The sequence below is a fragment of the Leptidea sinapis genome, chromosome 45 (assembly GCF_905404315.1).
Source record: "Leptidea sinapis chromosome 45, ilLepSina1.1, whole genome shotgun sequence".
NCBI classification, from domain to species: Eukaryota; Metazoa; Arthropoda; class Insecta; order Lepidoptera; family Pieridae; genus Leptidea; species Leptidea sinapis.
Window position 1 is genome coordinate 8,085,573 of NC_066309.1, and position 23,425 is coordinate 8,108,997.

The following is a 23,425-nucleotide window of genomic DNA, read 5'->3' on the forward strand; positions in this document are numbered from 1 at the left end:
CCTAAGGCCAGCTCAGCGAGGACAGAAACCTCGCGTGGAGCAAAAGGGCAAAAGCTGGCTTGATCCAGATGTTCAGTACGCATAGGGACTGCGAAAGCACGGCCTATCGATCCTTTAGTATAAAGAGTTTTTAGCAAGAGGTGCCAGAAAAGTTACCACAGGGATAACTGGCTTGTGGCGGCCAAGCGTTCATAGCGACGTTGCTTTTTGATCCTTCGATGTCGGCTCTTCCTATCATTGCGAAGCAAAATTCGCCAAGCGTTGGATTGTTCACCCATCAAAAGGGAACGTGAGCTGGGTTTAGACCGTCGTGAGACAGGTTAGTTTTACCCTCCTGATGGCGTGTCGTTGCGATAGTAATACTGCTCAGTACGAGAGGAACCGCAGTTTCGGACATTTGGTTCATGCACTCGGCCGAGCGGCCGGTGGTGCGAAGCTACCATCCGCGGGATTATGCCTGAACGCCTCTAAGGCCGAAGCCAGCCTAGCCGAATCCGGCAAGGATATACTCACTGTGGAGCCCCGAGTGTCGGGAGGCTCTAAACAATGTGACTTTACTAGTCGCGTTTTATTCGTAAGACGCGACGTCGAAGCCCATTTGGAACGCGACGAACGGTGCGAGCGGTATTAACACGTGCACCACGGCGTCGAAGTTTCGAATTTACCTCAGTTCGATGTCGGGGCTCGGAATAGTCTGTAGACGACTTACGTTCCTGGCGGGGTGTTGTGCTCGGTAGAGCAGCGTCGTGCTGCGATCTGTTGAGACTCAGCCCTACGCCAGGTGATTCGTCCGAGGACGCATCGTCGCCGAGAAGCAGAGTTGTGTGTGTGTGTGCAAACAAACAACAGGCCAACATATAATATTATAATAACATAATAATATAAATAATATTATCATGATATTTCGTCGTGACGGACGCGTCACGCGATTTCTCATGATTATAAAATTTTACAATATATTATTATTTATTATAGTTGAAAGACGTGGTTGATGTTGTACACGGCGACTACTCTAATGATAACGAGTACGATCATTTTCAGGTTATTATGTCGAGTCGAGTGTTGTGATAAGTGTACATCGCCGTCGGCGGCGGCGGCGGCTCCGGTGGTGTTGGGCGCGCTGCGCAAATTCCAAAAGCGAGTACGATCGGCCCCAATAGCGGGTACGGTCGATTCCTCAATAGCGAGTACCGCCTAGCGCGAGGAGCGCGGCGCTCCCTGCCGGTCTCCCCGGACGGATATCTCACTTACTTGTTTTCTCCAATAACGAGTACCGCCGAGCGCGAGGAGCGCGGCGCTCCCTGCCGGTCTCCATCTTTTCTCTTGTTCCTTGTACACCAGAACATTATAGTTTTTGACCAATATTCGTGTCCCCTAATAATTGCATGTTCTGTCCGTTTTTTTTTTAAATTAAATAAAATAAATTATTAATTATTAATTTATCATAAAAATACCTACGAGAAAAAGTGTAGGTGATAAAATTATCCAAAAAAAATGTACCGATACTTTTTTTCCTAGCCACCGTTTCTGAGATAATAACTATTCAAAAACTTATAAAAACGCGCTAAGTACACTACTACCTCATAGGTGGCGTGGAAACTCACTTTTTGAATCTAACACTAAGTATTGATACATTTTTAATGGATAATTTTACGATCTACAATTTTTGTCCGAGATACTTTTATGATAAAACTTACCTACCGTTTTGCTGAAAATCGCGAAAAACGAATGTGATTAAGTAAGTAAGTAAGTACGTAAGTAAGTAAGTAAGCAACTAAGTAAGTAAGTAAATAGGTAAGTAAGTAAGTAAGTAAGAAAGAATTACGTTTAAAGATATTTATTTCTCATTAAAAACATAATATTGTCACTTACATGAGAACATAAAAATATGATGTAATAATTTATCCGCCGTTCTTTAGATGTTCAGTACATACATGTTACACATTATAGTACTTATTCTTCTTCACAAAATTTAAGATTACACACTTTTACAGGGCACTGTCACATAACAAACAATTTCAGACATGTGTTTTATAAAAACTTTGAAACAATATAGTCTGATAGGTCACGTTTAAATGTTTTTAGTGACCTAATCTTTTTGAGAGATGAAGGTAGACTATTAAAAAGTTGTGCGCCCTCGTAAATAAACATACGCTTGCCGTAATTTGTTCTTGTCTTAGGTAGTATCAAGTAGCTGGCTCGTCTCGTGCTGCGTTTAGACGCATGTTTAGTTTGGGTGAGTAAGATTGATGTATGATAAGAATTTTGATTTGATTTGAAATATAATTTTTTTTGGAGGTTTTTTATTTGGTTTCGGAGGGAAAATGAAATGTACGTGTCGCGCGTTTATTACTGATCATTATCGTACTCGTTATTAATAAAGAAAAAAAAAAAAAAAAAAAAAGCGATTTTTTCTTCGAAGCCGCAATGCATATTCAATATTATGTTATTAATAAATAGTAAAATCAAATCAAAATCACTTTATTCACATATCAGAGAGTTTACACGTTCATATCGTTCGCGTGCACCACACATACGGCAGTCGGCGTCGAGAGTCGAGTCCGTAGCGAACGGTTCGCGACGCCGAATTCAACGCCGCTCAAGTTTTTTCTTGTAAAAAGAGTGAAAAACGCACGCGACAAAAATACAAAAACGCACAACACCAACCACCACCCCCAGCCACAACAACTGCTGCTGTTTTATTATTCTCGTCGTCGTCATCGTCATTCATATTTTATTTAATATATATTTATATTTGAGTAAGTTTGTGAATGCGCGCGATGATAACGACGATGATATAATAACAATACGGTTGTTGGTACTCTCGGGGCAGAGCTGGTGTGTCTGTGTCTGTGTTTGTGTCGCGCGTTGTTTTATATGTTCTTTTTTTACAATATAAAAAATGAGACAGACTCACCGCGCTGTGTCGATCGAGCGTTTTCGAGTTTCCCTATGCGGATGATATTTGATTTGGTGATTTGAAAGGTTTTTTGTGATTTCGTTTCTCATAATTCCTCTCTTCACTCTCTCTATAGTATCATACGCTGCGGCGATCCTCGTCACGTTGAAAGCGATCGTGTAAATTTTTTGCGCGCACCAAGACGCCGACTGGGCTTCGACGGTTTCCCTCTGTTAAGATTTTTAACGTGAGGGCCCGCAAGCCGGAACGCGTCGCGCATTTCACGCGTGCGAGACGTTCACGCTCCTCTCAAGCACCGGGCGTCGATCCGATTTGTGATCACGACGTGTACCGATATTAATACGTTGATACCGCTTCTATTGCGTGTCATCATTTTTATTATTACCCGAAGGGACTCTCGTTACTGAACTTTCATAACATACAATCGGCCCATCGCCGATTTATGATTCGTTCAACGCGCACCGTATGCCTTTGAGATATATAGTATACAGTGCGCGAACGGATATCTCACGATATGTTCAAGATGTCATAGTCGCGACGCCCTAAGGGGAGATCGCGACGCATGACGCGCTGAGCGCGACAACAATCGTTGTTTGCAGCAGCTCCCTGGTTGATCCTGCCAGTAGTTATATGCTTGTCTCAAAGATTAAGCCATGCATGTCTCAGTGCAAGCCGTATTAAGGCGATACCGCGAATGGCTCAATATATCAGTTTTGGTTCCTTAGATCTTACTCAGTTACTTGGATAACTGTGGTAATTCTAGAGCTAATACATGCAATCAGAGCTCTGACCAGTGATGGGATGAGTGCTTTTATTAGATCAAAACCAATCGACGGAGGGCCTCGCGTCCGAAGTCGTTAATTTTGATGAATCTGGATAACTTTTGCCGATCGCATGGTCCAGTACCGGCGACGCATCTTTCAAATGTCTGCCTTATCAACTTTCGATGGTAGTTTCTGCGACTACCATGGTTGTCACGGGTAACGGGGAATCAGGGTTCGATTCCGGAGAGGGAGCCTGAGAAACGGCTACCACATCCAAGGAAGGCAGCAGGCGCGCAAATTACCCACTCCCGGCACGGGGAGGTAGTGACGAAAAATAACGATACGGGACTCTTACGAGGCCTCGTAATCGGAATGAGTACACTTTAAATATTTTAACGAGGAACAATTGGAGGGCAAGTCTGGTGCCAGCAGCCGCGGTAATTCCAGCTCCAATAGCGTATACTAAAATTGTTGCGGTTAAAAAGCTCGTAGTTGCATTTGTGCGCCGCGCTGTCGGTGCATCGCATCCGCGGTGATACTGACACGTCTGCGGAGCATATCGTCGGTGAGCCGGCGGTAAAACGCCGGTTCAATATCAAAATCCTATCGCGGTGCTCTTCAGTGAGTGTCGAGATGGGCCGACAATTTTACTTTGAACAAATTAGAGTGCTCAAAGCGGGCTCAAAATGCCGCTTGAATATTTCGTGCATGGAATAATAGAATATGATCTCGGTTCTATTTTGTTGGTTTTCAGAACTCCGAGGTAATGATTAATAGGGATAACTGGGGGCATTCGTATTGCGACGTTAGAGGTGAAATTCTTGGATCGTCGCAAGACGAACATCAGCGAAAGCATTTGCCAAAGGTGTTTTCATCAATCAAGAACGAAAGTTAGAGGTTCGAAGGCGATTAGATACCGCCCTAGTTCTAACCGTAAATATGTCATCTAGCGATCCGCCGACGTTACTACAATGGCTCGGCGGGCAGCTTCCGGGAAACCAAAGATTTTGGACTCCGGGGGGAGTATGGTTGCAAAGCTGAAACTTAAAGGAATTGACGGAAGGGCACCACCAGGAGTGGAGCCTGTGGCTTAATTTGACTCAACACGGGAAATCTCACCAGGCCCGGACACCGGAAGGATTGACAGATTAACAGCTCTTTCTTGATTCGGTGGGTGGTGGTGCATGGCCGTTCTTAGTTGGTGGAGCGATTTGTCTGGTTAATTCCGGTAACGAACGAGACTCTAGCCTGCTAAATAGGCGTCGTCATTTAGGTGTGCGCAGCTTCAGGGTCGCGCAACTCACTGGCGGCGTATTAAAATTCTTCTTAGAGGGACCGGCGGCTTCGAGCCGCACGAGATTGAGCAATAACAGGTCTGTGATGCCCTTAGATGTCCTGGGCCGCACGCGCGCTACACTGAAGGAATCAACATGTTCTCCCTGGCCTAGAGGCCCGGGCAACCCGTTGAAACTCCTTCGTGCTGGGGATTGGGGTTTGCAATTATCCCCCATAAACGAGGAATTCCTAGTAAGCGCGAGTCATAAGCTCGCGTTGATTACGTCCCTGCCCTTTGTACACACCGCCCGTCGCTACTACCGATTGAATGATTTAGTGAGGTCTTCGGACCGACACGCGGTGGCTTCGCGGCCGTCGGCGTTGCTGGGAAGTTGACCAAACTTGATCATTTAGAGGAAGTAAAAGTCGTAACAAGGTTTCCGTAGGGGAACCTGCGGAAGGATCATTAACGTGTAACGGTCGCGTGCGCGAGCGTTGTCGCCGACACGCTTCGCTCACAGCCGACTGTTGACGATGATAACTTCAATCACGTGTCAATCACTGATTATTTTCGCGCTCGCGATGTGCTCTCTGTGCTCCGTTGTCGCGTTTGCCGCGCGCGCGCTGACATCTCCCGCCGCAAGTGGGGGGGGTGTCCGGCACGACGTCTCCGGCACGACGCTTCGGCGGGCGCGGTTCGCATGTACGCGACGCGCTCATGTCGAGTGCGAAGCGAGTCGAGATCACGACGTACGCGCAATGCGTGCGTCACATAATATTTTGTTACACACAGAGATCGTTCACGTATTTTCTAAATATAAAAACTATTACCCTGAACGGTGGATCACTTGGCTCGCGGGTCGATGAAGAACGCAGTTAACTGCGCGTCATAGTGTGAACTGCAGGACACATTTGAACATCGACATTTCGAACGCACATTGCGGTCCGTGGAGAAATATCCAGGACCACTCCTGTCTGAGGGCCGGCTGCATAAAAGAATACGACGACGCCGTCGCTGTATGCTGACAACACTGTTTGCGCGCCTAAAAAACGTGTAAAACGAGTGACGCTCTTCGGGCCGGGCTCGGGTAAACCCCGCCGGTTTTCCGGGGCCCGCTCGATCCGTTCGAAAATGTAAAATAAGCCGCAACGCGTGGTGCTGTTCGCGTGCAACGCCGTCTCCGCCTCACGCCCGACGTGGGTCACGGAGACGGGCGCGGTACCGGGGCGCGCTCGTTCGCTGTCACACGCGGATATCTCGTGATTAATTTTAATTAATCTATGCAGAGCTCTCTATGTGAACGGCGTGCGTGGCTGCGCCTTCGGTTCGCGTCCCGTGCGCTGCACGTGTTATTTCGGCCCGACGTGAGCGTGCAAACGAGTAGGCGGACTCGACGTCCGAAGGGCGCTTCGATCGCGGTACGTGCGCGGGTCGACGATACGTCGTTGAGACTTATTGGCGGCGCGCGCACGACGGTGTCGCTGCGCTGACGGATATCGTGTCTGCCTCATACTTTTTATCGTTGGCCTCAGATCAGGGAGGATCACCCGCCGAATTTAAGCATATTAGTAAGCGGAGGAAAAGAAACTAACCAGGATTCCCTCAGTAGCGGCGAGCGAACAGGGATAAGCCCAGCGCCGAATCCCGCGGTCGTCACGGTCGCGGGACATGTGGTGTTAGGGAGGTTCCGCTTTCTCGCGGTCGCCGCTCCCGTCCAAGTTCGTCTTGAACGGGGCCGTTTTCCCATAGAGGGTGCCAGGCCCGTAGCGACGGAGCGAGTCCGCGAGAGGGACTCTCCTCAGAGTCGGGTTGCTTGAGAGTGCAGCCCTAAGTGGGTGGTAAACTCCATCTAAGGCTAAATATAACCGCGAGACCGATAGCGAACAAGTACCGTGAGGGAAAGTTGAAAAGAACTTTGAAGAGAGAGTTCAAGAGTACGTGAAACCGTTCAGGGGTAAACCTGCGAAACTCGAATGAACGAACGGAGAGATTCATCGTCACTCCGGGGCGTACGGCGGCGTGCCGCGATGTGCGCGAGACTCGTGCTCGCGTTCACCGGTCGCCGCCGTTGACGCACCCGGACGGCGTGCACTTCTCTCTTAGTACACATTATGCATCGCGACCCGTTCGTCTGTTCGGCCTAAGCGTTGTCCGGGAGCCGGGCGGCTGCGCGTTCACGCGCACAGCCGTCCGACCGTGACGATCGCCGGCCGGCGGCGGACGGTACTTGTCATGAAACGCGCACGCGTCTCCATCCGGGGACGCGTCCGGCCCGACGCGAGCGAGAGTCGTCGTCGACATCCTGCCCTTGTGCGGATGCTGACGCGACGCCGCTGTCGTCGCAGCCGTGTAGTCTCGGACTGTGCGCGTATCAGTCGGCGATGTTACTGTTTCGGGCACTCGCAGGACCCGTCTTGAAACACGGACCAAGGAGTCTAGCATGTGTGCGAGTCATTGAGTTATGAATTCAAACAGACAAAACTGAAAGGCGCAACGAAAGTGAAGGCGCGCGCTTGTCGCGCGCTCAGGGAGGATGGAGCGTCGGTCGTCAAAAATCGATCTCTCGCACTCCCGAGGCGTCTCGTTTCCAATCAGCGAATGCGGGCGCGCTCTGAGCACAGATGCTGGGACCCGAAAGATGGTGAACTATGCCTGGTCAGGTCGAAGTCAGGGGAAACCCTGATGGAGGACCGTAGCGATTCTGACGTGCAAATCGATCGTCGGAACTGGTAGGGGCGAAAGACTAATCGAACCATCTAGTAGCTGGTTCCGTCCGAAGTTTCCCTCAGGATAGCTGGCGTCGACTCGTAACAGTCTCATCCGGTAAAGCGAATGATTAGAGGCATTGGGGCCGAAACGACCTCAACCTATTCTCAAACTTTAAATGGGTGAGAACTCCGGCTTACTCGAACGATGAAGCCGGAGATCTGATGACGGTGCCAAGTGGGCCAATTTTGGTAAGCAGAACTGGCGCTGTGGGATGAACCAAACGTAGTGTTAAGGCGCCTAAAAAACGCTCATGGGACACCATGAAAGGCGTTGGTCGCTCATGACAGCAGGACGGTGGCCATGGAAGTCGGAATCCGCTAAGGAGTGTGCAACGACTCACCTGCCGAAGCGACCAGCCCTGAAAATGGATGGCGCTGAAGCGTTTTGCCTATACACTACCGTTACCGGCAATCGGCGCGTGCGTGTCAAAGCGCACGCGTATTATGCCGTAACGAGTAGGACGTGCGCGGCGGAGTGCGCAGAAGGGTCTGGGCGTGAGCCCGCCTGGAGCCTCCGTCGGTGCAGATCTTGGTGGTAGTAGCAAATACTCCAGCGAGGCCCTGGAGGACTGACGTGGAGAAGGGTTTCGCGTGAACAGTAGTTGCTCGCGAGTCAGTCGATCCTAAGCTCAAGGAGAGATCTTATGTCGATGCGGCGTGTTTATATATATTTTGTGTATATGATAAATAACGCCCTTTGAGCGAAAGGGAATCCGGTTCCTATTCCGGAACCCGGCAGCGGAACCGTTTCAATAATCGTTCTCTCGTTTCTCAAGCGAGTGTTCGACGGGGTAACCCAAAGTGGCCTGAAGACGCCGCCGAGTGGTCCGGGAAGAGTTTTCTTTTCTGCCTGAGCGTTCGAGTTCCATGGAATCCTATAGAAGGGAGATATGGTTCGGAACGCGAAGAGCACCGCATTTGCGGCGGTGTCCGGATACTCTCTGCGGACCTTGAAAATTCAGGTGAGGGATGTACGTGGAGATGTCGCGCCGGCTCGTACCCATATCCGCAGCAGGTCTCCAAGGTGAAGAGCCTCTAGTCGATAGAATAATGTAGGTAAGGGAAGTCGGCAAATTGGATCCGTAACTTCGGAATAAGGATTGGCTCTGAGGACCGGGGCGTGTCGGGTTTGGACGGGAAGCGGATGCGGCCGGTGCCGGGCCTGGTCGATGCTCGCGCGTGTCTCCATCGCAAGGTGGTCTCGCGCGTCGTGCTGAATCCGGCCCCGCGTTCCGGCCTTTCGCGGATCTTCCTAGCCGTAAGTCCGCGTCGGTTTCGTCTCGTGCGCGATCGGCGCGGTACTGTACGACCGCCGTTCAACGGTCAGCTCAGAACTGGCACGGACAAGGGGAATCCGACTGTCTAATTAAAACAAAGCATTGCGATGGCCCTCGCGGGTGTTGACGCAATGTGATTTCTGCCCAGTGCTCTGAATGTCAACGTGAAGAAATTCAAGCAAGCGCGGGTAAAATGGTGGAGATAACGGGAGCAAAACAGGCGCGATGTATGTTGTCACGTCTGTTATTAGACAGTCGGCATAGGGTGTTCAGCTGTACTTCAGGGAGCTCACCCAAAAAAGTTGGTCAATTAGCCACCCCATCTCGGTTATCCGAGCAACGGGCGCGGTGGCCTTCAATTGATCTGAAGTAGATGGTTCCGAAAGGTTCCTCGGCGGTTACCCGTCAAACGTGGTGGAGGTAGCTTTACCGACACGGGAGCTATGGGGGAGGGGAGCCCACTGGGAGGCTACCAGTGCCCCTCCATTGGCGTCGGACTCGTAGTGGCTTGGCGCCAGGTGTTGATAGGACAAATGTGGGGAGATTGTTGTCCATTTGTTTGCGTATAGCATATCTCTCAAAAGGAGACGGCCAGTGTGGGCTGGGTCCCGATCTCCGCCTCTGGTTCGTATGGGCGAAACGTCTGTGGAGTACCGCGACTGGGGGTGCTTGCCGCCTGGGTTAACAGGCGAAATTGAAGAGTCATAATTGGTTGTCTGTGACCCTCTACGTCTGACCAACGCACTATACCGGGACTGGAGCGAAAGCTGTTGTGCTGTAACCTACCTAGTAGGCGGTGTGCCTTGGGATTCTAGCAGTTAGAAAGGCAGACAGTAAGTACCGCCATCCGACGTCGGGCCGGGTGCGCTGGGGGGCTTGCCAGCCCCCCAGACCCCCCGCCCGGCGATAGCAACTATGACTCTCTTGAGATAGCCAAATGCCTCGTCATCTAATTAGTGACGCGCATGAATGGATTAACGAGATTCCCGCTGTCCCTATCTACTATCTAGCGAAACCACAGCCAAGGGAACGGGCTTGGGAGAATCAGCGGGGAAAGAAGACCCTGTTGAGCTTGACTCTAGTCTGGCATTGTAAGGAGACATGAGAGGTGTAGCATAAGTGGGAGATCGTTCGCGGTCGTCGCTGAACAACCACTACTTTCATTGTTTCATTACTTACTCGGTTGGGCGGAAGCGGTGCGCGGTCGATAATATCGGCGGGCGTACGGTGTTTCGTTCCAAGCGTGCAGAGTGGCGACGTGGCGGCAACGCTCGTCGCCGTACAACTCCCGCGTGATCCGGTTCGAGGACACTGCCAGGCGGGGAGTTTGACTGGGGCGGTACATCTGTCAAAGAATAACGCAGGTGTCCTAAGGCCAGCTCAGCGAGGACAGAAACCTCGCGTGGAGCAAAAGGGCAAAAGCTGGCTTGATCCAGATGTTCAGTACGCATAGGGACTGCGAAAGCACGGCCTATCGATCCTTTAGTATAAAGAGTTTTTAGCAAGAGGTGCCAGAAAAGTTACCACAGGGATAACTGGCTTGTGGCGGCCAAGCGTTCATAGCGACGTTGCTTTTTGATCCTTCGATGTCGGCTCTTCCTATCATTGCGAAGCAAAATTCGCCAAGCGTTGGATTGTTCACCCATCAAAAGGGAACGTGAGCTGGGTTTAGACCGTCGTGAGACAGGTTAGTTTTACCCTCCTGATGGCGTGTCGTTGCGATAGTAATACTGCTCAGTACGAGAGGAACCGCAGTTTCGGACATTTGGTTCATGCACTCGGCCGAGCGGCCGGTGGTGCGAAGCTACCATCCGCGGGATTATGCCTGAACGCCTCTAAGGCCGAAGCCAGCCTAGCCGAATCCGGCAAGGATATACTCACTGTGGAGCCCCGAGTGTCGGGAGGCTCTAAACAATGTGACTTTACTAGTCGCGTTTTATTCGTAAGACGCGACGTCGAAGCCCATTTGGAACGCGACGAACGGTGCGAGCGGTATTAACACGTGCACCACGGCGTCGAAGTTTCGAATTTACCTCAGTTCGATGTCGGGGCTCGGAATAGTCTGTAGACGACTTACGTTCCTGGCGGGGTGTTGTGCTCGGTAGAGCAGCGTCGTGCTGCGATCTGTTGAGACTCAGCCCTACGCCAGGTGATTCGTCCGAGGCCGCATCGTCGCCGAGAAGCAGAGTTGTGTGTGTGTGTGCAAACAAACAACAGGCCAACATATAATTATTATAATAACATAATAATATAAATAATATTATCATGATATTTCGTCGTGACGGACGCGTCACGCGATTTCTCATGATTATAAAATTTTACAATATATTATTATTTATTATAGTTGAAAGACGTGGTTGATGTTGTACACGGCGACTACTCTAATGATAACGAGTACGATCATTTTCAGGTTATTATGTCGAGTCGAGTGTTGTGATAAGTGTACATCGCCGTCGGCGGCGGCGGCGGCTCCGGTGGTGTTGGGCGCGCTGCGCAAATTCCAAAAGCGAGTACGATCGGCCCCAATAGCGGGTACGGTCGATTCCTCAATAGCGAGTACCGCCTAGCGCGAGGAGCGCGGCGCTCCCTGCCGGTCTCCCCGGACGGATATCTCACTTACTTGTTTTCTCCAATAACGAGTACCGCCGAGCGCGAGGAGCGCGGCGCTCCCTGCCGGTCTCCATCTTTTCTCTTGTTCCTTGTACACCAGAACATTATAGTTTTTGACCAATATTCGTGTCCCCTAATAATTGCATGTTCTGTCCGTTTTTTTTTTAAATTAAATAAAATAAATTATTAATTATTAATTTATCATAAAAATACCTACGAGAAAAAGTGTAGGTGATAAAATTATCTATAAAAAATGTACCGATACTTTTTTTCCTACGAGCCACCGTTTCTGAGATAATAACTATTCAAAAACTTATAAAAACGCGCTAAGTACACTACTACCTCATAGGTGGCGTGGAAACTAACTTTTTGAATCTAACACTAAGTATTGATACATTTTTAATGGATAATTTTACGATCTACAATTTTTGTCCGAGATACTTTTATGATAAAACTTACCTACCGTTTTGCTGAAAATCGCGAAAAACGAATGTGATTAAGTAAGTAAGTAAGTACGTAAGTAAGTAAGTAAGCAACTAAGTAAGTAAGTAAATAGGTAAGTAAGTAAGTAAGTAAGAAAGAATTACGTTTAAAGATATTTATTTCTCATTAAAAACATAATATTGTCACTTACATGAGAACATAAAAATATGATGTAATAATTTATCCGCCGTTCTTTAGATGTTCAGTACATACATGTTACACATTATAGTACTTATTCTTCTTCACAAAATTTAAGATTACACACTTTTACAGGGCACTGTCACATAACAAACAATTTCAGACATGTGTTTTATAAAAACTTTGAAACAATATAGTCTGATAGGTCACGTTTAAATGTTTTTAGTGACCTAATCTTTTTGAGAGATGAAGGTAGACTATTAAAAAGTTGTGCGCCCTCGTAAATAAACATACGCTTGCCGTAATTTGTTCTTGTCTTAGGTAGTATCAAGTAGCTGGCTCGTCTCGTGCTGCGTTTAGACGCATGTTTAGTTTGGGTGAGTAAGATTGATGTATGATAAGAATTTTGATTTGATTTGAAATATATTTTTTTTTGGAGGTTTTTTATTTGGTTTCGGAGGGAAAATGAAATGTACGTGTCGCGCGTTTATTACTGATCATTATCGTACTCGTTATTAATAAAGTAAAAAAAAAAAAAAAAAGCGATTTTTTCTTCGAAGCCGCAATGCATATTCAATATTATGTTATTAATAAATAGTAAAATCAAATCAAAATCACTTTATTCACATATCAGAGAGTTTACACGTTCATATCGTTCGCGTGCACCACACATACGGCAGTCGGCGTCGAGAGTCGAGTCCGTAGCGAACGGTTCGCGACGCCGAATTCAACGCCGCTCAAGTTTTTTCTTGTAAAAAGAGTGAAAAACGCACGCGACAAAAATACAAAAACGCACAACACCAACCACCACCCCCAGCCACAACAACTGCTGCTGTTTTATTATTCTCGTCGTCGTCATCGTCATTCATATTTTATTTAATATATATTTATATTTGAGTAAGTTTGTGAATGCGCGCGATGATAACGACGATGATATAATAACAATACGGTTGTTGGTACTCTCGGGGCAGAGCTGGTGTGTCTGTGTCTGTGTTTGTGTCGCGCGTTGTTTTATATGTTCTTTTTTTACAATATAAAAAATGAGACAGACTCACCGCGCTGTGTCGATCGAGCGTTTTCGAGTTTCCCTATGCGGATGATATTTGATTTGGTGATTTGAAAGGTTTTTTGTGATTTCGTTTCTCATAATTCCTCTCTTCACTCTCTCTATAGTATCATACGCTGCGGCGATCCTCGTCACGTTGAAAGCGATCGTGTAAATTTTTTGCGCGCACCAAGACGCCGACTGGGCTTCGACGGTTTCCCTCTGTTAAGATTTTTAACGTGAGGGCCCGCAAGCCGGAACGCGTCGCGCATTTCACGCGTGCGAGACGTTCACGCTCCTCTCAAGCACCGGGCGTCGATCCGATTTGTGATCACGACGTGTACCGATATTAATACGTTGATACCGCTTCTATTGCGTGTCATCATTTTTATTATTACCCGAAGGGACTCTCGTTACTGAACTTTCATAACATACAATCGGCCCATCGCCGATTTATGATTCGTTCAACGCGCACCGTATGCCTTTGAGATATATAGTATACAGTGCGCGAACGGATATCTCACGATATGTTCAAGATGTCATAGTCGCGACGCCCTAAGGGGAGATCGCGACGCATGACGCGCTGAGCGCGACAACAATCGTTGTTTGCAGCAGCTCCCTGGTTGATCCTGCCAGTAGTTATATGCTTGTCTCAAAGATTAAGCCATGCATGTCTCAGTGCAAGCCGTATTAAGGCGATACCGCGAATGGCTCAATATATCAGTTTTGGTTCCTTAGATCTTACTCAGTTACTTGGATAACTGTGGTAATTCTAGAGCTAATACATGCAATCAGAGCTCTGACCAGTGATGGGATGAGTGCTTTTATTAGATCAAAACCAATCGACGGAGGGCCTCGCGTCCGAAGTCGTTAATTTTGATGAATCTGGATAACTTTTGCCGATCGCATGGTCCAGTACCGGCGACGCATCTTTCAAATGTCTGCCTTATCAACTTTCGATGGTAGTTTCTGCGACTACCATGGTTGTCACGGGTAACGGGGAATCAGGGTTCGATTCCGGAGAGGGAGCCTGAGAAACGGCTACCACATCCAAGGAAGGCAGCAGGCGCGCAAATTACCCACTCCCGGCACGGGGAGGTAGTGACGAAAAATAACGATACGGGACTCTTACGAGGCCTCGTAATCGGAATGAGTACACTTTAAATATTTTAACGAGGAACAATTGGAGGGCAAGTCTGGTGCCAGCAGCCGCGGTAATTCCAGCTCCAATAGCGTATACTAAAATTGTTGCGGTTAAAAAGCTCGTAGTTGCATTTGTGCGCCGCGCTGTCGGTGCATCGCATCCGCGGTGATACTGACACGTCTGCGGAGCATATCGTCGGTGAGCCGGCGGTAAAACGCCGGTTCAATATCAAAATCCTATCGCGGTGCTCTTCAGTGAGTGTCGAGATGGGCCGACAATTTTACTTTGAACAAATTAGAGTGCTCAAAGCGGGCTCAAAATGCCGCTTGAATATTTCGTGCATGGAATAATAGAATATGATCTCGGTTCTATTTTGTTGGTTTTCAGAACTCCGAGGTAATGATTAATAGGGATAACTGGGGGCATTCGTATTGCGACGTTAGAGGTGAAATTCTTGGATCGTCGCAAGACGAACATCAGCGAAAGCATTTGCCAAAGGTGTTTTCATCAATCAAGAACGAAAGTTAGAGGTTCGAAGGCGATTAGATACCGCCCTAGTTCTAACCGTAAATATGTCATCTAGCGATCCGCCGACGTTACTACAATGGCTCGGCGGGCAGCTTCCGGGAAACCAAAGATTTTGGACTCCGGGGGGAGTATGGTTGCAAAGCTGAAACTTAAAGGAATTGACGGAAGGGCACCACCAGGAGTGGAGCCTGCGGCTTAATTTGACTCAACACGGGAAATCTCACCAGGCCCGGACACCGGAAGGATTGACAGATTAACAGCTCTTTCTTGATTCGGTGGGTGGTGGTGCATGGCCGTTCTTAGTTGGTGGAGCGATTTGTCTGGTTAATTCCGGTAACGAACGAGACTCTAGCCTGCTAAATAGGCGTCGTCATTTAGGTGTGCGCGGCTTCAGGGTCGCGCAACTCACTGGCGGCGTATTAAAATTCTTCTTAGAGGGACCGGCGGCTTCGAGCCGCACGAGATTGAGCAATAACAGGTTTGTGATGCCCTTAGATGTCCTGGGCCGCACGCGCGCTACACTGAAGGAATCAACATGTTCTCCCTGGCCTAGAGGCCCGGGCAACCCGTTGAAACTCCTTCGTGCTGGGGATTGGGGTTTGCAATTATCCCCCATAAACGAGGAATTCCTAGTAAGCGCGAGTCATAAGCTCGCGTTGATTACGTCCCTGCCCTTTGTACACACCGCCCGTCGCTACTACCGATTGAATGATTTAGTGAGGTCTTCGGACCGACACGCGGTGGCTTCGCGGCCGTCGGCGTTGCTGGGAAGTTGACCAAACTTGATCATTTAGAGGAAGTAAAAGTCGTAACAAGGTTTCCGTAGGGGAACCTGCGGAAGGATCATTAACGTGTAACGGTCGCGTGCGCGAGCGTTGTCGCCGACACGCTTCGCTCACAGCCGACTGTTGACGATGATAACTTCAATCACGTGTCAATCACTGATTATTTTCGCGCTCGCGATGTGCTCTCTGTGCTCCGTTGTCGCGTTTGCCGCGCGCGCGCTGACATCTCCCGCCGCAAGTGGGGGGGGTGTCCGGCACGACGTCTCCGGCACGACGCTTCGGCGGGCGCGGTTCGCATGTACGCGACGCGCGTGCGTCTCGCGACGCGCTCATGTCGAGTGCGAAACGAGTCGAGATCATGACGTACGCGCAATGCGTGCGTCACATAATATTTTGTTACACACAGAGATCGTTCACGTATTTTCTAAATATAAAAACTATTACCCTGAACGGTGGATCACTTGGCTCGCGGGTCGATGAAGAACGCAGTTAACTGCGCGTCATAGTGTGAACTGCAGGACACATTTGAACATCGACATTTCGAACGCACATTGCGGTCCGTGGAGAAATATCCAGGACCACTCCTGTCTGAGGGCCGGCTGCATAAAAGAATACGACGACGCCGTCGCTGTATGCTGACAACACTGTTTGCGCGCCTAAAAAACGTGTAAAACGAGTGACGGTCTTCGGGCCGGGCTCGGGTAAACCCCGCCGGTTTTCCGGGGCCCGCTCGATCCGTTCGAAAATGTAAAATAAGCCGCAACGCGTGGTGCTGTTCGCGTGCAACGCCGTCTCCGCCTCACGCCCGACGTGGGTCACGGAGACGGGCGCGGTACCGGGGCGCGCTCGTTCGCTGTCACACGCGGATATCTCGTGATTAATTTTAATTAATCTATGCAGAGCTCTCTATGTGAACGGCGTGCGTGGCTGCGCCTTCGGTTCGCGTCCCGTGCGCTGCACGTGTTATTTCGGCCCGACGTGAGCGTGCAAACGAGTAGGCGGACTCGACGTCCGAAGGGCGCTTCGATCGCGGTACGTGCGCGGGCGACGATACGTCGTTGAGACTTATTGGCGGCGCGCGCACGACGGTGTCGCTGCGCTGACGGATATCGTGTCTGCCTCATACTTTTTATCGTTGGCCTCAGATCAGGGAGGATCACCCGCCGAATTTAAGCATATTAGTAAGCGGAGGAAAAGAAACTAACCAGGATTCCCTCAGTAGCGGCGAGCGAACAGGGATAAGCCCAGCGCCGAATCCCGCGGTCGTCACGGTCGCGGGACATGTGGTGTTAGGGAGGTTCCGCTTTCTCGCGGTCGCCGCTCCCGTCCAAGTTCGTCTTGAACGGGGCCGTTTTCCCATAGAGGGTGCCAGGCCCGTAGCGACGGAGCGAGTCCGCGAGAGGGACTCTCCTCAGAGTCGGGTTGCTTGAGAGTGCAGCCCTAAGTGGGTGGTAAACTCCATCTAAGGCTAAATATAACCGCGAGACCGATAGCGAACAAGTACCGTGAGGGAAAGTTGAAAAGAACTTTGAAGAGAGAGTTCAAGAGTACGTGAAACCGTTCAGGGGTAAACCTGCGAAACTCGAATGAACGAACGGAGAGATTCATCGTCACTCCGGGGCGTACGGCGGCGTGCCGCGATGTGCGCGAGACTCGTGCTCGCGTTCACCGGTCGCCGCCGTTGACGCACCCGGACGGCGTGCACTTCTCTCTTAGTACACATTATGCATCGCGACCCGTTCGTCTGTTCGGCCTAAGCGTTGTCCGGGAGCCGGGCGGCTGCGCGTTCACGCGCACAGCCGTCCGACCGTGACGATCGCCGGCCGGCGGCGGACGGTACTTGTCATGAAACGCGCACGCGTCTCCATCCGGCGACGCGTCCGGCCCGACGCGAGCGAGAGTCGTCGTCGACATCCTGCCCTTGTGCGGATGCTGACGCGACGCCGCTGTCGTCGCAGCCGTGTAGTCTCGGACTGTGCGCGTATCAGTCGGCGATGTTACTGTTTCGGGCACTCGCAGGACCCGTCTTGAAACACGGACCAAGGAGTCTAGCATGTGTGCGAGTCATTGAGTTATGAATTCAAACAGACAAAACTGAAAGGCGCAACGAAAGTGAAGGCGCGCGCTTGTCGCGCGCTCAGGGAGGATGGAGCGTCGGTCGTCAAAAATCGATCTCTCGCACTCCCGAGGCGTCTCGTTTCCAATCAGCGAATGCGGGCGCGCTCTGAGCACAGATGCTGGGACCCGAAAGATGGTGAACTATGCCTGGTCAGGTTGAAGTCAGGGGAAACCCTGATGGAGGACCGTAGCGATTCTGACGTGCAAATCGATCGTCGGAACTGGGTATAGGGGCGAAAGACTAATCGAACCATCTAGTAGCTGGTTCCGTCCGAAGTTTCCCTCAGGATAGCTGGCGTCGACTCGTAACAGTCTCATCCGGTAAAGCGAATGATTAGAGGCATTGGGGCCGAAACGACCTCAACCTATTCTCAAACTTTAAATGGGTGAGAACTCCGGCTTACTCGAACGATGAAGCCGGAGATCTGATGACGGTGCCAAGTGGGCCAATTTTGGTAAGCAGAACTGGCGCTGTGGGATGAACCAAACGTAGTGTTAAGGCGCCTAAAAAACGCTCATGGGACACCATGAAAGGCGTTGGTCGCTCATGACAGCAGGACGGTGGCCATGGAAGTCGGAATCCGCTAAGGAGTGTGCAACGACTCACCTGCCGAAGCGACCAGCCCTGAAAATGGATGGCGCTGAAGCGTTTTGCCTATACACTACCGTTACCGGCAATCGGCGCGTGCGTGTCAAAGCGCACGCGTATTATGCCGTAACGAGTAGGACGTGCGCGGCGGAGTGCGCAGAAGGGTCTGGGCGTGAGCCCGCCTGGAGCCTCCGTCGGTGCAGATCTTGGTGGTAGTAGCAAATACTCCAGCGAGGCCCTGGAGGACTGACGTGGAGAAGGGTTTCGCGTGAACAGTAGTTGCTCGCGAGTCAGTCGATCCTAAGCTCAAGGAGAGATCTTATGTCGATGCGGCGTGTTTATATATATTTTGTGTATATGATAAATAACGCCCTTTGAGCGAAAGGGAATCCGGTTCCTATTCCGGAACCCGGCAGCGGAACCGTTTCAATAATCGTTCTCTCGTTTCTCAAGCGAGTGTTCGACGGGGTAACCCAAAGTGGCCTGAAGACGCCGCCGAGTGGTCCGGGAAGAGTTTTCTTTTCTGCCTGAGCGTTCGAGTTCCATGGAATCCTATAGAAGGGAGATATGGTTCGGAACGCGAAGAGCACCGCATTTGCGGCGGTGTCCGGATACTCTCTGCGGACCTTGAAAATTCAGGTGAGGGATGTACGTGGAGATGTCGCGCCGGCTCGTACCCATATCCGCAGCAGGTCTCCAAGGTGAAGAGCCTCTAGTCGATAGAATAATGTAGGTAAGGGAAGTCGGCAAATTGGATCCGTAACTTCGGAATAAGGATTGGCTCTGAGGACCGGGGCGTGTCGGGTTTGGACGGGAAGCGGATGCGGCCGGTGCCGGGCCTGGTCGATGCTCGCGCGTGTCTCCATCGCAAGGTGGTCTCGCGCGTCGTGCTGAATCCGGACCCGCGTTCCGGCCTTTCGCGGATCTTCCTAGCCGTAAGTCCGCGTCGGTTTCGTCTCGTGCGCGATCGGCGCGGTACTGTACGACCGCCGTTCAACGGTCAGCTCAGAACTGGCACGGACAAGGGGAATCCGACTGTCTAATTAAAACAAAGCATTGCGATGGCCCTCGCGGGTGTTGACGCAATGTGATTTCTGCCCAGTGCTCTGAATGTCAACGTGAAGAAATTCAAGCAAGCGCGGGTAAAATGGTGGAGATAACGGGAGCAAAACAGGCGCGATGTATGTTGTCACGTCTGTTATTAGACAGTCGGCATAGGGTGTTCAGCTGTACTTCAGGGAGCTCACCCAAAAAAGTTGGTCAATTAGCCACCCCATCTCGGTTATCCGAGCAACGGGCGCGGTGGCCTTCAATTGATCTGAAGTAGATGGTTCCGAAAGGTTCCTCGGCGGTTACCCGTCAAACGTGGTGGAGGTAGCTTTACCGACACGGGAGCTATGGGGGAGGGGAGCCCACTGGGAGGCTACCAGTGCCCCTCCATTGGCGTCGGACTCGTAGTGGCTTGGCGCCAGGTGTTGATAGGACAAATGTGGGGAGATTGTTGTCCATTTGTTTGCGTATAGCATATCTCTCAATAGGAGACGGCCAGTGTGGGCTGGGTCCCGATCTCCGCCTCTGGTTCGTATGGGCGAAACGTCTGTGGAGTACCGCGACTGGGGGTGCTTGCCGCCTGGGTTAACAGGCGAAATTGAAGAGTCATAATTGGTTGTCTGTGACCCTCTACGTCTGACCAACGCACTATACCGGGACTGGAGCGAAAGCTGTTGTGCTGTAACCTACCTAGTAGGCGGTGTGCGTTGGGATTCTAGCAGTTAGAAAGGCAGACAGTAAGTACCGCCATCCGACGTCGGGCCGGGTGCGCTGGGGGGCTTGCCAGCCCCCCAGACCCCCCGCCCGGCGATAGCAACTATGACTCTCTTGAGATAGCCAAATGCCTCGTCATCTAATTAGTGACGCGCATGAATGGATTAACGAGATTCCCGCTGTCCCTATCTACTATCTAGCGAAACCACAGCCAAGGGAACGGGCTTGGGAGAATCAGCGGGGAAAGAAGACCCTGTTGAGCTTGACTCTAGTCTGGCATTGTAAGGAGACATGAGAGGTGTAGCATAAGTGGGAGATCGTTCGCGGTCGTCGCTGAAAAACCACTACTTTCATTGTTTCATTACTTACTCGGTTGGGCGGAAGCGGTGCGCGGTCGATAATATCGGCGGGCGTACGGTGTTTCGTTCCAAGCGTGCAGAGTGGCGACGTGGCGGCAACGCTCGTCGCCGTACAACTCCCGCGTGATCCGGTTCGAGGACACTGCCAGGCGGGGAGTTTGACTGGGGCGGTACATCTGTCAAAGAATAACGCAGGTGTCCTAAGGCCAGCTCAGCGAGGACAGAAACCTCGCGTGGAGCAAAAGGGCAAAAGCTGGCTTGATCCAGATGTTCAGTACGCATAGGGACTGCGAAAGCACGGCCTATCGATCCTTTAGTATAAAGAGTTTTTAGCAAGAGGTGCCAGAAATGTTACCACAGGGATAACTGGCTTGTGGCGGCCAAGCGTTCATAGCGACGTTGCTTTTTGATCCTTCGATGTCGGCTCTTCCTATCATTGCGAAGCAAAATTCGCCAAGCGTTGGATTGTTCACCCATCAAAAGGGAACGTGAGCTGGGTTTAGACCGTCGTGAGACAGGTTAGTTTTACCCTCCTGATGGCGTGTCGTTGCGATAGTAATACTGCTCAGTACGAGAGGAACCGCAGTTTCGGACATTTGGTTCATGCACTCGGCCGAGCGGCCGGTGGTGCGAAGCTACCATCCGCGGGATTATGCCTGAACGCCTCTAAGGCCGAAGCCAGCCTAGCCGAATCCGGCAAGGATATACTCACTGTGGAGCCCCGAGTGTCGGGAGGCTCTAAACAATGTGACTTTACTAGTCGCGTTTTATTCGTAAGACGCGACGTCGAAGCCCATTTGGAACGCGACGAACGGTGCGAGCGGTATTAACACGTGCACCACGGCGTCGAAGTTTCGAATTTACCTCAGTTCGATGTCGGGGCTCGGAATAGTCTGTAGACGACTTACGTTCCTGGCGGGGTGTTGTGCTCGGTAGAGCAGCGTCGTGCTGCGATCTGTTGAGACTCAGCCCTACGCCAGGTGATTCGTCCGAGGACGCATCGTCGCCGAGAAGCAGAGTTGTGTGTGTGTGTGCAAACAAACAACAGGCCAACATATAATTATTATAATAACATAATAATATAAATAATATTATCATGATATTTCGTCGTGACGGACGCGTCACGCGATTTCTCATGATTATAAAATTTTACAATATATTATTATTTATTATAGTTGAAAGACGTGGTTGATGTTGTACACGGCGACTACTCTAATGATAACGAGTACGATCATTTTCAGGTTATTATGTCGAGTCGAGTGTTGTGATAAGTGTACATCGCCGTCGGCGGCGGCGGCGGCTCCGGTGGTGTTGGGCGCGCTGCGCAAATTCCAAAAGCGAGTACGATCGGCCCCAATAGCGGGTACGGTCGATTCCTCAATAGCGAGTACCGCCTAGCGCGAGGAGCGCGGCGCTCCCTGCCGGTCTCCCCGGACGGATATCTCACTTACTTGTTTTCTCCAATAACGAGTACCGCCGAGCGCGAGGAGCGCGGCGCTCCCTGCCGGTCTCCATCTTTTCTCTTGTTCCTTGTACACCAGAACATTATAGTTTTTGACCAATATTCGTGTCCCCTAATAATTGCATGTTCTGTCCGTTTTTTTTTTAAAATTAAATAAAATAAATTATTAATTATTAATTTATCATAAAAATACCTACGAGAAAAAGTGTAGGTGATAAAATTATCTATAAAAAATGTACCGATACTTTTTTTCCTACGAGCCACCGTTTCTGAGATAATAACTATTCAAAAACTTATAAAAACGCGCTAAGTACACTACTACCTCATAGGTGGCGTGGAAACTCACTTTTTGAATCTAACACTAAGTATTGATACATTTTTAATGGATAATTTTACGATCTACAATTTTTGTCCGAGATACTTTTATGATAAAACTTACCTACCGTTTTGCTGAAAATCGCGAAAAACGAATGTGATTAAGTAAGTAAGTAAGTACGTAAGTAAGTAAGTAAGCAACTAAGTAAGTAAGTAAATAGGTAAGTAAGTAAGTAAGTAAGAAAGAATTACGTTTAAAGATATTTATTTCTCATTAAAAACATAATATTGTCACTTACATGAGAACATAAAAATATGATGTAATAATTTATCCGCCGTTCTTTAGATGTTCAGTACATACATGTTACACATTATAGTACTTATTCTTCTTCACAAAATTTAAGATTACACACTTTTACAGGGCACTGTCACATAACAAACAATTTCAGACATGTGTTTTATAAAAACTTTGAAACAATATAGTCTGATAGGTCACGTTTAAATGTTTTTAGTGACCTAATCTTTTTGAGAGATGAAGGTAGACTATTAAAAAGTTGTGCGCCCTCGTAAATAAACATACGCTTGCCGTAATTTGTTCTTGTCTTAGGTAGTATCAAGTAGCTGGCTCGTCTCGTGCTGCGTTTAGACGCATGTTTAGTTTGGGTGAGTAAGATTGATGTATGATAAGAATTTTGATTTGATTTGAAATATAATTTTTTTTGGAGGTTTTTTATTTGGTTTCGGAGGGAAAATGAAATGTACGTGTCGCGCGTTTATTACTGATCATTATCGTACTCGTTATTAATAAAGTAAAAAAAAAAAAAAAAAAAAGCGATTTTTTCTTCGAAGCCGCAATGCATATTCAATATTATGTTATTAATAAATAGTAAAATCAAATCAAAATCACTTTATTCACATATCAGAGAGTTTACACGTTCATATCGTTCGCGTGCACCACACATACGGCAGTCGGCGTCGAGAGTCGAGTCCGTAGCGAACGGTTCGCGACGCCGAATTCAACGGCGCTCAAGTTTTTCTTGTAAAAAGAGTGAAAAACGCACGCGACAAAAATACAAAAAC

The 23,425-nt window shown here is 49.5% G+C and overlaps 4 non-coding genes and 2 pseudogenes across 4 annotated transcripts; all 6 read left to right on the forward strand.

Moving 5' to 3' along the window:
• The first annotated feature begins 3,523 nt into the window (after positions 1-3,523).
• On the forward strand, positions 3,524-5,428 carry LOC126977672 (small subunit ribosomal RNA). Its single transcript, XR_007732346.1, has one exon. It is a non-coding gene; the product is annotated as a small subunit ribosomal RNA (ribosomal RNA).
• A 359-nt stretch (positions 5,429-5,787) lies between these two features.
• Positions 5,788-5,944, forward strand: LOC126977564 (5.8S ribosomal RNA). Its single transcript, XR_007732237.1, has one exon. It is a non-coding gene; the product is annotated as a 5.8S ribosomal RNA (ribosomal RNA).
• A 539-nt stretch (positions 5,945-6,483) lies between these two features.
• On the forward strand, positions 6,484-11,163 carry LOC126977753 (large subunit ribosomal RNA; annotated as a pseudogene).
• Positions 11,164-13,897: 2,734 nt separating this feature from the next.
• On the forward strand, positions 13,898-15,802 carry LOC126977670 (small subunit ribosomal RNA). The gene has a single exon (XR_007732344.1). It is a non-coding gene; the product is annotated as a small subunit ribosomal RNA (ribosomal RNA).
• A 377-nt stretch (positions 15,803-16,179) lies between these two features.
• On the forward strand, positions 16,180-16,336 carry LOC126977685 (5.8S ribosomal RNA). Its single transcript, XR_007732358.1, has one exon. It is a non-coding gene; the product is annotated as a 5.8S ribosomal RNA (ribosomal RNA).
• Positions 16,337-16,874: 538 nt separating this feature from the next.
• Positions 16,875-21,557, forward strand: LOC126977747 (large subunit ribosomal RNA; annotated as a pseudogene).
• Positions 21,558-23,425: the final 1,868 nt, after the last annotated feature.